Source organism: Agelaius phoeniceus (assembly GCF_051311805.1).
Source record: "Agelaius phoeniceus isolate bAgePho1 chromosome W unlocalized genomic scaffold, bAgePho1.hap1 SUPER_W_unloc_1, whole genome shotgun sequence".
NCBI lineage: Eukaryota > Metazoa > Chordata > Aves > Passeriformes > Icteridae > Agelaius > Agelaius phoeniceus.
Genome location: NW_027509866.1, coordinates 1786515 through 1800300, shown reverse-complemented (window position 1 = coordinate 1800300; position 13786 = coordinate 1786515). Strand labels below are relative to the sequence as shown.

The window sequence follows — 13786 nt, the reverse complement described above, 5'->3', positions numbered from 1 at the left end:
CCCTTTCCGTTTTATAATGAAGATGGAAATGAAAGAATTTTGTAACACTTCCTAAAAGCATCCAAACAAACATGGGGCAATTAACAATACAACAACAACCAATAAGAGAATCAATAGTCCTGTTTCAGCTAGACATCACCCAACCCTTTAGTCCCTTGGATTGGAAGAGTTTATTGAACCAGACTTTGTTTTCCACTTGAAGCTTCTTGCACCCTTCCTTCAGTACCTGAATGCTCTTGTGGATTGACTCACTGTGGCTGGAGAGGTTCATGCAGCACATGGCCTCAGAGTCTACACAGCCATGCCCATGTGCCCAGAGTAAAAACTCTATCGCTGTTCTGCAAGGTGGCGTGTCTGATGGTCTCTGTGTCTGAGAGCAGCCACTCAATGTGAGGGAGGCAGCATTGGTTTGCTTACTTAACAGGCACCCAGGATGGTCTGATTGCCCTAAAGCTTTAGCTGCAGCCACCCAAGGTAGTCCAAACTGGGGATGCTACCATCCAATACCTTGATTAAAGCTTGCAAAGCCATCTCTTTGATATCATCCAATACTTCTCTGGGGCTACCTGCTACTTGATCATCTGGTAGGCTGTGTTGTCCTTCTCCAGCTAAATGGTTGATTGTCAATTCTGCCCTTGCCTCATTATAGCATAGTCTGCTATTAATTGATTTAGTAAACACTTCCATCCCCCTTCCCACAGGGTGTATTCTGTAGGTGACAACAACATGGTCATAATATATTTTAAATCAAAGGGGGTTAAGACATGCTGTAAACATGGCCCTCATTAGGCCATTAAAACAAGCTAAGTCCTTCCTATGGTCTTTAGCTGCCCTGCAGAGCTCCCTGAGTTCCCCGTAAACCAATGGCTGACACCTGGGATTCTGCCCTCTTGTTTTATAACATATGGGGACAATGAGGAGTTTCGAGGTTATTTGCCAGTCTCCTTCCTTAACTGGAGGCATGGCCCAGGGTAGAGAGGATGATTGACAGTGGGGGCGTGACCCGCAGTTGTGGGGGTGGAGTCTGGAGGTTCGTTCAGGGCGGAAGAGAAGGCTGTGGTAGCAGGAAGTGGAGGAGCCAAGATGGAGGGAGGATGGTCAGGCTCCCGAGCCGCATTCAGGCTCCTTCCATCTTGAGTCTCCAGGGCATGATGCTCCAAGACAGCGTGGCCATTGCCATCTTGGACCATTGTGGAAGGTCTGAGAAAGGCAGGTTTGAGGGGTGGCCCCAAGTTAGGAGTGAGCAACGGATTGAGTTTTCAACACACTGCTTGCTGATCAAGGATGGTGTGGAAGACGGGGAGAGTGTGGGGTGCAATTGGGTCTCTTTTGATCGAAAGGTTGTACAATTTAACTCCCAGTGTGTCCCAAAATGTCAGTGGTATGGATTTCGTCAGCAGAGGCATCTGGAAAATTTTTAATGATCCACCTCATGATTGATTTGAATTCATTCTTTGAAAATACTTTGTCATGATCTGTGAGAATTAAAGCATCCATATATGCTCCTTTCTACTTTGGACATCTGGCTGCCCATTTTTCTCTTTCTCTGCCTTATGGGGAAGAGCCATCAGAACACCCCAAATCAATAATGGGACATGGGTGCATAGTGTAAAAACACAGTGGCAAAAAGGGCAATAAATGTCTTGCATTTCCCCAAACCCACCTGCAATCCTACACAGGTGAAACCGTTCTGGTCCCTGCCAATCCTTGTCAAGGTCCCTCGAAGCAACGATGAATCCGCTGGGCCCAGCACAATCCAAAATCCCGGGGAGCCCTGGCCTATCCATCAGCTAACCCCAGCTCACGTGACTGACACAGGGTGCCTTGAGTGTCCTGGTCCCTGTTCGGGCGCCAAAGGTCACAATGAGGGTGGCTGTGACAAACCTCTCTGGTTCCCTGACTTCAGGGCAAGGGTGGCGAAAATGGAAAGGAGCAGGATCAATGGAATTGTTTAAAAGGAACTTTAATAACAGGGTGAAACACAATAAACATGGAGAAGTCAAGAACAGTATGAGGGGCAGGATCCAAAGACCCAAGACAAAGGGGAGCAACAACATGTACACTTGAGGGTAGAACACTCTAGAACAACTACCCTATAGGGGAAACAAGTAACCAATAGGGGAGGAGAACTTGGACAACTTAGCATAGCAACACTAAAGGCTTTTTGGAGAACTTTCAAGCTCACCTAATTTAAACAAATGATTCCCAGGGCTTGAAACTCATGCCCAATTCTTTTGGGGTAAAATCTGTCTGACTCTGAGTTACAGCTGGGCCAACTCCCACATTGCTGATTTGCACTGGTCCCTTGGGACCATGTGGCCCAACAGAGCCACAATGATGTCCTTGGTTCCACGAGGCTCCACAGTGTCACAATGGTCCCTTGGATCCATGGTGCTCTGCAGTGTCACAATGGCCCCTTCATTTCACAAGGCTCCCAAGTGTCACATTGGTCTCCATAGGAAGGAAACCACGGAGCCCCCATGTTTCAGGAGCTGATGAACAGCAACCACCAGAGGCCAAGGCAAGCCTGACCTGTCTGTCCTGGCAGGTTTGCCTGGAGCAACCCATGGATATTTGAAATTATGAATGTGGAATCCTAATTTCAGACATTTGTGCCTGGAGAAGGATGATTTTTTCCATACAAAGAAAAGCAGACAGCCCTTTCCAGTGTTTGGAAAACAGGTGAGTTCTGGCACTCAGGAGTTAAAGACCAGCCAGACCTGTCTGTTCTGGCAGCTTTTGTCTGGGAGCAATCCTTGGATACACAGAAATTTAGAGGTGGAATCCTAATTTTGGCCATGGATACCTGGAAGAGATGGATAGTTATTTTCTATGCAAAGGAAAGCCCAGAGCCCCAGTGTTTCAGGGGCAGATGGGAGTGGCCTTCCACATTCCAAGGTCAGCCAGACCTGTCAGGTTACCCCTGGGAGGCCAAGGCAGCCACACCTGTTTCATGTTCCCTTGGTTCCACAGGGCCCTGCAGTGTCACAATGGTTCTCTGGCTCCCATGATGCCCCCAGGTGTCATAATGGCCCCTTGATTACACAAGTCCTTAAGGATCCTAATGGTCTCCATGGTTCCACAAGGCCCCACAGTCTTATAATTGTCTATTGTCTCCATGAAGCCTGGCTGTGTCCAATGGCCCCTTGGTTCCATTGGGGCCCAGTAGTGCAACAATGATTCCCTTGGTTCCACAAGTTCCCATAGTGTCACAACGGCCCCTTCCTTCCATGAGGCCCCACAGTGTCACAAGGGTCTCCATGATTCCATGGGGCCTTGCAATGCCACAATGCTCTCCATGGATCCACAGTGCCCTGCAGGATCACAACGGCCCTTTGGCTCCATGAGGCCCTGAAATGCAGCAATGGCCTCTTGGTTCCACAAAGCCCTGCTGCTTCACACTGGCCCCTTGGGACAATACGGCCCAAAAGAGCCACAAAGATGTCCTTCGTTCCACGAGGCCCCACAGTGTCACAGTGGCCCCTTGGATCCATGGTACCCTGCAGGGTCACAATGTTCCCCTTGGTTCCACAAGTTCCTACAGTGTCACAGGGTCCACAAGGGCCTGCAGTATCACCATGGCCCATTGGTTCCACAACGCCCCGCAGTGTCACAATGGTCTCCATAGGAAGGAAACAAGTGAGCCCCAGTGGTGCAGGGGCAGATGAGAGGCAGCCACCAGAGACCAAGGCTGCCCAGACTTGTCTCTATGGGCAGATTTTGTCTGGGAGTAACCCTTGGATATAGGGAATTTTAGATGCAGAATCCCAATTTTGGCCATGGGTGCCTAGACAAGAAAGACAGTTCTTTCCCATAGGAATAAAAGCACGGAGCCCCAGTGCTTCACAGTCAGATGGGAAGTGGCCCTTGACATGCCAAATTCAGTGGGACCTGTCAGACAGCCCCCAGGAGGCAAAGCCAGGCAGACCTGTCCCATGTGGGGCCCAGGCTGGGTCAGGCCTTGGTTTGTGGTGGGACAGAGCCCCGCCCCCAGCCCTGGCCTGGCAGAGCTGTCAATCACACAGCAGGGGCATTGCTAACCCAGCTCTGATTGGCTGAGCTGTCAATCAATCACACACCAGCAGCTGGTGCTACCCTGTCTCTGATTGGACAAGCAACTGGCAGTCCCACCCCAGGGGCGGGGCCATGAAGGCCCAGGGTGTTAAAAGCTGGAGCACGAGGCCGGCCCAGGGTCTGGATCCTGCCTTCTGCTGGGGTTTCTCTGTTGGTGATGCTGGAACCTGAGCTGTTGGTACCCATGTGCGTGTCTTTCTATGGATCTTCTGTCTTCCTGTTGGTCTCTATTTCTTCTCCTTTTAATCCTACTTACCTGGATCATTTTTGGGCAACTTAAAATCTTAAAGGTTAAAGTTTTTTAGGTTAAATGTGTGGGAATCCAGGGCACAGGGTATATTTCTCTGTCTGCTCTGAGGGGTCCTGACCCCAAGGGAAACGCTGCCTTTCACCTTTGCCAATGGAGTGGACTTCCAGGACTTTGAGACAGATTAGAATTTACCAAAGTGTGAAATAGATTAGAGGGTAGTACAGCAGGTCACTTGGGTGAGAAATTACGTTTTGGGATTTTTAGTACGGTGTAGATAGGAAGCAAGATGCAGGGATTTGGGTGTAGTCCCTGTCTCCTTCATCGACTCCATTTTCTGCAGTGTTGGTGGCACAGGGTGATTGGTCAAGGAAAGCACAGTGCAGAGGTCATATGGACAGTCAAGGAATGAGTTATTGGTAGATAAGTAGAAATAATGTAGGTTTTAAGAGTGAATTGGAGGAGACAACTTTAAAAGACCTTGAAACTGTATATTTTGGAGCCATTTTGTGGTGCTTTTCTAGCGCGCTGAGCCTGGTGTGGACAGCAATGCAAAACTTTAGATAAGATAACCATAAACACAAAGCTGGAGACCAAAAAAGTCCCGTGCATCTCCTTTCACCTGGCACAGAACTGCTACTGGAGGGTTTCCCCCATCCAGGGAGCCCTCAGAAAGGCCCAACATAAAACAAACATCAATAACTGGTGCCCCAAAAATGTTTGTAATAGGTTGACTTTTTTCCAGAATGTTGTTTACTGAAGGGTGTTGTCTTAATTGGCCAATCATGTGAAATGTGTTGATTAAATGACCAGTGACGTCTACCTGTAGCAAAACATGACATAAAAGAAGAGGATTGAAAGAACAGGTGGCTTTTAGCCCTTAGCCTTTCTGAGTCTGTGTCATCTCTGACTCAAAGGTGACATTTGGGGATCTGTGGGGGCTATTGGGGATCCTTTCTGCCCCTTGTGACCCAACAGGAGCTCCTCTAATAAAGCTTTTGCCTGAAGCTCCCACTGTGCCCATGACAGGAACCCCTGTGAGTGTCTGCGCCATCCCGGCTCTTTGGCAGCCTGGGGACTCCTGGGATGTCACCATGGGATGGCTGTGACTGCCTCTGACCCCAGGGCTCTTTACCATCCCCAGAAAGCCCTGGGAGGTCTCCATGGAGCCCCTGGCTCTGTGTGTGACATTCCAGCTCTGGAACAGCCTGGAGACTCTTGGAATGTCCCCATGGAGCCCCTCTGAGGGCCTGTGACAAATCTGATCCTTAGCAGGCAACCATCCCCAGCCCCCTGTTGCTATGGTCAGTTTCCATGGCAACCATCACCAGGCCCCTGTTGCTATGCTCAGTCCCTTGGCAGCTCCATGGAGACCCCATGCCAGGGGTGGTTGCCATGGACACCAGCTCAGGCCTGCAGCCAGAGCCCGTTGCCATGGCAACCATTGGCAGCCCCCATCCCCAGGCTGATGGGATCCCAGAAGCACAGAATTGGCTGAGCTGGGAGGGACCCATCAGGATCCTCCAGTGCAACTGCTGGCCCTGCACAGGACACCCCAACAATGCCAGCCTGGGCCTGGCAGCGCTGGCCAAACGCTGCTGCAGCTCAGAGAGCCCTGGAGCTGGGACCCTTCCCTGGGGAGCCTGGCCAGGGCCCCAGCAGCCTCTGGGCAAAAACCTTTTCCTGACATCCAACCTGAGCCTGCCCCGACTCAGCTGCAGCCGCTCCCTCCACTCCTGTCCCTGGGCACCAGAGGGAAGAGGTTCCCACAGCCCCAGCCAGGGACCCGCTCCCAAGGCTGCTGCCATGGCCACCAGGGCTGGCACCAGCTGGGATGCTCGCTTTCCACGGGCCGGGCTTCAGCAATGGGATTCCCCAATTTCCTGCTCCCGCTAAAACCGCGCTGCCCTCCCGCCTCCCATGGAAAGCACAAAAGGCAAAGATCCCGGGCTGGGATGAGAACAATTTATTGGGAACAGCAACAAGATAAAGGACAAACAGAAAGGATATTGATAAGAGAAGGGATAAGAAAAACTATTTATAGAGAAAACTACAACATCACTGGGTATTCCCGGCCACAATTTTCCCTGCCTGGAAAGGACAACCTTCTCCTTGGGGAGTGAGAGAGAGGGTCCCTTTCCTGCCCCTGGCAATGTTCTGAAGTGGGGGTGAATGTAATGACAGGGCCATGGCCAGACCCTCATGTTCTTCAGTCCCACCGCATGTCATTGGCAGGGGCAGTAAAAGGGACAGGTGTCTTCCCAGCATGGATCACAGGGAACATGGATCACCAGGGCTCTTCCCAGTATGGGTACTCCTATGGGAGATTGAGTTGGGGCAGCGCACAAAGCTCCTCCTGCAGTCGGGGCATTTGCAGGGCTTCCCTTACCGGTGCCTCCATTTGTGTTGGGTCAAGCTACACCTCCAGGAGAAGCTCTTCCCACACTGGGAACACTTGTAGGGCCTCTCCCCAGTGTGGATGCGCCGGTGGGTGATGAGGGTGGAGTTGCGCTTGAAGCCCTTCCCGCAATCAGGGAGGCAAAAAGGGCCTCTCTTTGGTGTGCATCCGCTACTGCTGGAGGAGATTGGAGCTGGCCCGAAACCTCTTCTGACACTGGGGACACTCGTAGGGCCTCTCCCCAGTGTGGATGCGTTGGTGGTTGATGAGGGCAGAACTGCAGCTGAAGCCCTTCCCACACTCCCCACACTCGTAGGGCCATTCCCCAGTGTGGATCATCTGGTGGCTGATCAGGGTGCTGCTCTGCCTGAAGCTCTTCCCACACTCCAAGCACTTGTGGGGCTTCTCCCCATTGTGAAGCTGCCCATGGGCCACCAGCTCGGAGCTCTGGCTGAAGCTCTGTCCACCTTCCTGGCTCAGGGTGGGTCTTTCCTCCTCAGAGCACCCTGGGCTGGGCTTGGAGCTCCTCCTCCTGCAGGATCTCTGGTGATTTACCTCCCCATTGGAATTCTGCAGTGTGGAGCCACTTAAAATGGCCTCTTCCAGGTGGTTCTGCTGTGGGGATTTCTCCTCCCTGGTCTCCATCCTCAGCTCCTTCTCTGGGGAAGGAAGTCCAAGGAGAGGATGGGATTGGCCTCCGTGCCACAGGGAAGGGGAAGGAGATCCCCCCAGTGCATCCCCGGCAGGACGGGGTTGGCAGCAGGGTTGTCCTGCAGCCGGGGGTTGTGCTGGGCTGGGAGATGGAGCAGGAGAGAGGGGGAAAGGGGCACTGACTTCCTCCTCACCTGCCTGGGGCTCCCAGGGCTCCTTCCTCTTCCTCGCAGCCTCCTTCTCCATTGAGTCAAGGTTTGGGAATGGGAAATCCTGTTCTGGGAACCAAACAAAGGGTGCACACCTTGTCTTTTTTTCTGGTTTGAAGGAAAACCTGGGGGAGAGTCTAAACCAGAATTACAATTTAATAAGAAAATGAAGATCAAGGCAATGATACAGAAACACTGCCTTAAACTGACAGAGGCAGGATATAACCTGACACCCTGTTGCTGGTCAGGCTGGTGGCAGCAGTCCCATTAAATGGTGGCTGCAGTCCTGTTGGAGAGATGAACGTGATTCTGTCCAAGCAGTGATCCTGTAGAAGGGTCTGGTCTTCCTCTGAAGGTCCAGGGGTGGTTCTGGAGCTCTTGTCCTCTGGGAATCCAGTAGGCAAGCTGCTCCTGGTGCTGCAAGCTTTAGCTTATGTCCAGGTAGGAATGCTTGGATCCTGCCCCTGGGCGGAGCATCCCACAATGGGAGGATGGAATTTTATCAGCCCTGCAGTGACACTCAATGGCCCATTCCCAGAAGATATCTCCCCTGGAGGGCGTTATCAGGGCTGAGTCATGGAAGAGATCAAGAACACTGCCCCACCTGTTTATAGCAGTTGATGAAGATGGGGATTGAAAACATGCATTTGGTTCCATCTTACACTGCAGCCTGAAACAGTGGGGGAATCCCTGCTCAGGGGGTGAACACCACCCCCCTTACCCAAACTGGCTCAGGTGTAAAACCCCCACCCCGGGAAGGCCACGCACACAGGGGACAATGTCACACTTGCCCTGCCCCAGGGGAGGTCTCTGTCCCTGTCACTCCCTTGCTCTCTCCCCTTTTCTCGTTCTTTCCATCTCTCTGTCTACCTCACATTTACTGTTTAATAAAATCTGCCTTGGATTTGGTCTTGTTAGCACCTTATATTAAGGCGGAGGCATCTCTCTGAATATTTTCTAATCCAGATTGCGAGACTATTTTGGCACAGTGAGTTTAGGGCACTCTTATCTGACCCCAAGTGCCTTAGACAACAGCACGGTTACCTCCACTGAGGAGGTTGTGGCTCCTTCTGGAAGAACTCTTGGAAACTTGGACACAATCCCTCCTTCCTCCTGTGGGATTTATGGGAGAAATGATGAGGAAAATGGCTGTTGTGGGTGGCCAGTGTAAAGAAAATATTTTGTTGTCCTTCCTTGAAGAGTTTGTTAAAATCACAGGAGGAAAGGGAGCAAAAGATCCCAGCGACACTGACAAGGGTCATTCACCCCAAGGTGAGGAACACAGGGCTGCTAAAAGTCCCACAAGAAGCCCAGCTCAAGTAGCTAAATTCCCAAATAACTCCTGAATTCCCAGGCTTGGGGGCTTTGCCAAATGTGAGAATCATTTTTCTCATTATCCTTGTCACCTTTGTGACAGCTACACAGAACTTTCCCTTCCTTTTCATAATCTGTATTGGGCTGAATTCCCTCTTTTCTTTTCTAAGAACCTGCCAGCAGCTGATCTGGAGCTGTGCAGGAACCAATGAAACTTGGAATTGCCACAGAATTGCTTCTATTGTCAGTTTATTCATGTTTGGGATTTGTTTGTGTTTTCATTACATGTGACTTGTGGGAAAATCAAATATTCATGAAAGTGATTTATGCAGAGTTAATTTTGATTTCTGCCAAGTTTATTTTGTCCAATGCTCTGGGGATCCTCGAGGGGTCTCTGTGCCTCTTGCCCTGGGGGATTCTTGGGAGGGGCTTGGGAGGGTTGTCCCTGTCACCCCAGGCCATTCCCCAGGGGTGTCCCTGTCCCTGTCACCCCAGGCCATTCCCCAGGGTTGTCCCTGTCCCTGTCACCCCAGGCCATTCCCCAGGGGTGTCCCTGTCCCTGTCACCCCAGGCCATTCCCCAGGGGTGTCCCTGTCCCTGTCACCCCAGGCCATTCCCCAGGGGTCTCCATCATTCTCACCCCAGGGAATGCCTGGGGGGTCTCCCTCCCTCTCTCCCCTGTGCCAGGGGGTGCTCGGGGCAGTCTCTGTCCCTCTCAGCCCAGGGCATGCTCGGGGCTCTCTATCCCCTGGCCCTGGGGGATGCTCGGGGGGTCTCCATCCCTCTGGCCTCAGGCAATGCCTGTGCAGGGCTGGGCACCAGGGGCTCTGTGTCCCTCTCACCGCTGAGGCTGCTCGGGGCTGGGGGGGCTCTGCCACCTTCTCACCCCTGGGGAGGCCGGGGGGTCTCTGTCCCTCTCAGCCCTGCTGGGACCCCACCCAAACATCATCGGGGTCACAGGGACAGAGACACCCCCAAACCCCCAGAAGGGCTGAACCTGGGATTTGGTTTGGGGCTGAGGATTTAGGAAGGGGCTGGAATTGGGGCTGGGCTTGGAGTTGGGGCTGAGATTTGGATTAGAGCTGGGATTGGGGTTAAGGCTAGACATGGGATTGGCTTTAGGGCTGGGGTTGGGATTGGGTCTGGGGCTAGACGAGTCTGGGGCTTGGATGTGATTTAATACAGAACTGTGAGTGTGTCTAAACATGGAGTGAGATTGAGACCCGGATCAGGGTCAGGTTTGGGACTGAGCTCACCCAGAGCAGGACAGGGGGGATGTCACTGTGGGAAGGTTTGGGGAAAATCCTGGATTGGGGAAAAACAAGGTGTGAATGCCTTGGGTTGGGGATTCCTCTCACACAAGTCCATCTCTAGAAGTCACCTGATGTCAATAAAAACCTCCAAAAATCAAGAGTGAATAAAAGAAGTTCAGCAGGAGTTTCCCATATCCAGTCTCATCCCTCTCGGGTTCTGGTGGTCCCCCATCTCAGGGCTGGAGGGGATCCCATATGTCCTGGGGATCCCCCCTCTACAGGGTCCTGCTTTTGGATTCTGGGAGGTTTTGGAGTCCCAGGGTCCCCCTCTCCAGCCTCCCCTCAATCCAGCCACTTGGGGTTCCCCCTTCTTTCCACCGCCCTGTCCTGCTTTAGGGCAAATTTGGTTGAAAACCTCCAAAAGGAGTTTCCTCTAGAATGCAGATTCAGCAGCCCCACCCTCAGCCAGTTCGGGAAAATATTTCCTTGGAGAAAAGTGGAAAAAAATGCTTTATTAAACAGGCAAAGCATTCACCAGCACAAAAATTGAACAATATTAAGTAATAAACCTCCAGCTGCTCCAAAATAGATGGGAAACTCTGAAAGTCCTTCCTTGGGCTGTAGCTCGGCTCACTCAGTGTCTTATCAGTCTCTTATCAGTCCCTCCAGCGCTGGAAATGCCACTTCCAGCGGCCCAGGCTCAGCCTGGTGGGCCACAGGTGGGAGCTGCTGGTGGTGTTCTGGGTGTTCAGTGCAGAGCAGGTTTAAACAGCTCCAAAGAAAAAGAAAAACCACAGTCCAGGGAACTTCTCTGCCTCAGAGAGCTAAAAACTAACTAAAAGCAAAGGAGAGCTCTATCCTGCCCTCTGCCCATCCAGGAGCCGGAATGTGGAGGAGTGAGTGCAGTGTCTGAAAACAAACTGCAGCTTCTTCCTCCTCCCCTTGGCTCTCAGAACCAGCCTTAAAGGTGCAGAACTCATTTCTGGGCTAAACGGACCGATGGGGCACGAGCATCAAGAAGTCACCCCAGGACGCGCCCCTGTCAGGGTCAGGGGGTCCCGTCCCCGCCTCATCTCCGGGCTGCCGGGGGTGCCCCAGCTCCGGTATCGCCCCTTCCCCTCTCCCCGCCCCGGGGGTCCCCCGTTCCACAGCCCCGGCTCTCACGGGGATCCCCAAAACCAATGTCCCGCCCCGTCGGTACCGGGCCATCCCCACGGGGACCCCCCGGGACCCTCCCGAGGGGCGATCGCGGCTCCTCTGCCCCCGAAAAAGCTCCTCTTAGGGAGCCCGGAGATACCCGGGGCTCGAGTCCGGGATCTGCCGGCTCCGAACACGCTCCAAAAAAATCCTCCCAGAGACCCCTGGCTGGAGTTATTTGGGAATTTAGCTACTTGAGCTGGGCTTCCTCTGGGACTTTCAGCAGCCTTGTGTTCCTCACCATGGGGTGGATGAACCCTGTCAGTCTCGCTGGTATCATTTGCTCCCTTTCCTCCTGTGATTTTAACAAACTTTTCAAGGAAGGACAACAAAATATTTTCTTTTTCACTGGCCACCCACAACACCCATTTTCCTCATCATTTCTCCCATAGGTTCCCTAGGAGGAAGGAGGGACAGTGTCCAAGTTTCCGAGAGTTCTTCCAGAAAGAGCCACAACCTCCTCAGAGGAGGGAACCATGCTGTTGTCAAAGGCACGTGGGGGTCAGAGAAGAGTGCCTAAACTCACTGTGCCAAAATAATCTTGCAATCTGGATAAGAAAATTTTCAGAGAGATGCCTCCGTCTCAATTAAGGTGCTAACAAGACCAAATCCAAGGTGGATTTTATTGAACAGTAAATGTGAGGTAGAGAGAGAGATGGAAAGAAAGAGAAAAGGGGAGAGAGCAAGGGAGTGACAGGGAGAGAGACCTCCCCTGGGGCAGGGCAAGTGTGACATTGTCCCCTGTGTGTGTGGCCTTCCCGGGGTGGGGGTTTTACACCTGAGCCAGTTTGGGTAAGGGGGGTGGTGTTCACCCCCTGAGCAGGGATTCCCCCACTGTTTCAGGTTGCAGTGTAAGATGGAACCAAATGCATGTTTTCAATCTCCATCTTCATCAACTGCTAGAAACAGGTGGGGCAGTGTTCTTGATCTCTTCCATGACTCAGCCCTGATAACGCCCTCCAGGGGAGATATCTTCTGGGAATGGGCCATTGAGTGTCACTGCAGGACTGATCAAATTCCATCCTCCCATTGTGGGATGCTCCGCCCAGGGGGAGGATCCAAGCATTCCTACCTGCATATAAGGTGAGCCTTGCAACAGCAGGAGCAGCTTGCCTACTGGATTCCCAGAGGACAAGAGCTCCAGAACCACCCCTGGACCTTCAGAGGAAGACCAGACCCTTCTACAGGATCACTGCTTGGACAGAATCACGTTCATCACTCCCACAGGACTGCAGACACCATTTAATGGGACTGCAGTCACCACCCTGAGCAGCAACAGGGTGTAAGGTTACATCCTGACTCTGTCAGTTTAAGGCAGTGTTTCTGCATCATTGCCTTGATCTTCATTTTCTTATTAAATTGTAATTCTGGCTTAGACTCTCCCCCAGGTTTGCCTTCAAACCAGAAAAGACGACAATGTGCGCACCCTTTGTTTTCTTCCCAGAACAGGATTTCCCATTCCCAAGTCTTGATTGGATGGAGGAGGAGGCTGTGAAGAAGAGGAAGGAGCGTTGCACACCCAGGCAGGTGAGGAGGAAGTCAGTGCCCCTTTCCCCCTCTCTCCTGCTCCATCTCCCAGCCCAGCACAGCCCCCGGCTGCAGGACAACCCTGCTGCCAACCCCGTCCTGCCGGGGATGCACTGGAGGGATCTCCTTCCCCTTCCCTCTGACCCCATCCTCTCCTTGTCCTTCCTCCCCCCGGGAAGGATCTGAGGATGGAGACCAGGGAAGGCAAATCCCTGTGGCACAACCTCATGGAAGAGGCCATTTTGAGTGACTCCAGGACACAGGAATCCCACAGGGAAGAAAAGCCGCAGAGATCTCACAGGAGGAGGGGCTCAAAGCCCAGCCCAGGGTGCTCTGAGGAGGAAAGACCCACTCTGAGCCAGGATGGTGGGCAGAGCTTCAGCCAGAGCTCAGAGCTGGTGGTCCATGGGCAGTTTCATGATGGGGAGAAGCCCCACAAGTGCTTGGAGTGTGGGAAGAGCTTCAGGCAGAGCAGCACCCTGATCCACCACCAGATGATCCACACTGGGGAATGGCCCTACGAGTGTGGGGAGTGTGGGAAGGGCTTCAGCTGCAGCTCTGCCCTCGTCATCCACAAACGCATCCACACTGGGGAGAGGCCCTACGAGTGTCCCCAGTGTGGGAAGAGCTTCACCAGCAGCTCTCACTTGACCAGACACCAATGGAGGCACCGGTAAGGGAAGCCCTGCAAGTGCCGCAACTGCAGGAGGAGTTCGTGCCCAGCTCCAGCTTCATCCCCCATTGGAGGTCCCGCATTGGGAAGAGCCCTGGTGATCCATGTTACCTGTTATCCAGGCTGGGAAGACACCTGCAGCTTTTACTGCCCCTGCCAGTGAGATGATGTGGAATTGAAGAACATGAGGTTCTGGCCATGGCTGTGTCATTACATTCAGTCCCACGTCAGATCATTGCCACG

General features: G+C 52.7%; 1 pseudogene; it reads left to right on the top strand.

Annotated features, from left to right (window-relative positions):
• LOC143692433 (uncharacterized) overlaps positions 1-13547 on the top strand; it is a 100195-nt pseudogene extending 86648 nt beyond the window's left edge.
• The last annotated feature ends 239 nt before the right edge of the window (positions 13548-13786 follow it).